Raw genomic sequence first — 2,160 nt, forward strand, 5'->3', positions numbered from 1 at the left:
GAACAGTTTGGTGCTATTTTATGTGTTTATGAATTGAATACAAGGACTATCGTGATATATCGTTGGTGAATTTTCATGCAATATATCGTGATATCCCAATATATCGATATTTTCACATATCGTGATATATCGTTGGTGAAATTTCTTGCAATATATATCGAATATCGTGATATCGCAATATATCGAACATCGTCGAATATCGTGATATATATTGTTATCGTGGGCCTAATATCGTGATATATATCGTATCGTGAGGTACCCATATCGTCCCACCCCTATTGTTAATAGTTTTGATCATTTCTTTGTAAATTTGGGACCAAACTTGGCAGAAAATATGTCTGATTCTGTGACGTCTGAGGATTCCTGTTCAATGTTTATTACAGCAGTAGAGGAGAGGGACATTGTTGAAATTGTCGAAACATGTAGTAGTAAAAATGTCCACTGACTGTAATGACATTAATATGAAATGAGTCAAAAAGATAATTGGAGGGATTTTGAAACCACTCACATATTTCTGCAACTTATCATTTCAAACCGGTACATTTCCAAGCAAAAGTCATACCGTTGTTTAAATCTGGGGACAGACACAACTCTTAGAACATGTAGAACTATAGGCACCGAGTGCCGCGCTATATGAGCTTGTAGATCTGCTAGTTTTTGAAAGACCTTGAAAATATGAGCAAATCTTTAAATATTTTTTATTTATTTTTTAAGGTGAACATTTTTAATACAAATCTTTGCTTCTGGGGGTCCCTGGCACAGCATATTTTCAGGTGGGGGTCCCTGGGGCACAGCATATTTTCAGGTGGGGGTCCGCGGCCACATATATATCAATTTGGGGGTCCTTGGGGCACGTGAAAGTCTGAGAACCACTGGCGTAATATACTGGCACTGTAGTGAAAACATGGTTTTACTAGTCAAACTTTAAGAGTGAAAGTTCTGTTTATGTTGCGGTATCACTATACTCTTACTAGTAAAGAAATAAAAAATCAATGTACTTGTTCCACCGCCGCACAGTCACACACGTGTGTGTGTGTGTGTGTGTGTGGTGTGTGTGTGTGTGTGTGTGTGTGTGTGTGTGTGTGTGTGTGTGTGTGTAGCACGGTGTGGGACAGAAATAGCTTCCTCTCGGGACCATCCTATTCTGCAGGGAGAGGGGGGGGGGGTGACCATGGGGGATTCACTCCCTCTCCTCTCCTCTCCTCTCCTCTCCTCTCCTCTCCTCTCCTCTCCTCTCCTCTGCTGAGGAGGGGTCTATCTATAGGAGCTGCCTCGATGGAGCACAGATACAAGGATTCTTTTGTCAACGTAAAAATGTTTGTCCAACATTATTTGACTCAAATTGAAGTTAACAGGAGATCAAGACGGCGGGAATAATGGACTGTGACATCAAAGTCCACTGACCAATCACAGCACTTGTCTAATTATTCAGAAAACCCCAGACCACAGAAAATCCACTGAATGTTCAAGGTTCCGTTTTTTTTTGGGTGTAATTGAGGTCAGAAAACCTACAAAAACACTGAAAATATATATATAAGATAAAGTTGATTCATAAAAGTTCATAAAATTGGTGAGAGCAAAACCAACATTCTCTTTGAACCCGGATCATCGGTGATTAACACTGGGAGAGTTGTTTTGTAGTTTACATTATTATTTCATATAGTTTTGCGTTGGTCTCCTATCACAGCAGAGTCGGCAAATATGGAATTACTTATTATTAGGTTCATCAAGATTTCAGGAGTAGTTTTACCACCACTGGGAATACTTCACTCAATAAGTGACTTAATTTCTATGGTTTACTCATCCTGTGATGTGTTGAACACAACAGAGAATGTTTGTAGAATATTCCTTATCAGAGTCTGGCATAGGCTCATATACTTGTGAATTATATCTGCTAATTCACACTAATATGTCAATGTATTGCTTATTGTTGGATATTGTATCCCTATGGTGAAAATATATTACTAAGGTGTAATATTACTAAGTGAAAATATATTACTAAGGTGTAATATTGTGTGAAGATATATTACTAAGGTACACAAGGTACACATGTAATATTGGCAATTGTGTGAAGTGTGGATATTTCTTTAGCTGTGTTGTAGAGGGCAGTGGCCACTACATTTAAGTTATATCCATTTGTGTTGTAGTTGTGTAGTGGCG

This window comes from Gymnoscopelus braueri (genome assembly GCF_963280865.1).
Source record: "Gymnoscopelus braueri genome assembly, chromosome: 6".
NCBI lineage: Eukaryota > Metazoa > Chordata > Actinopteri > Myctophiformes > Myctophidae > Gymnoscopelus > Gymnoscopelus braueri.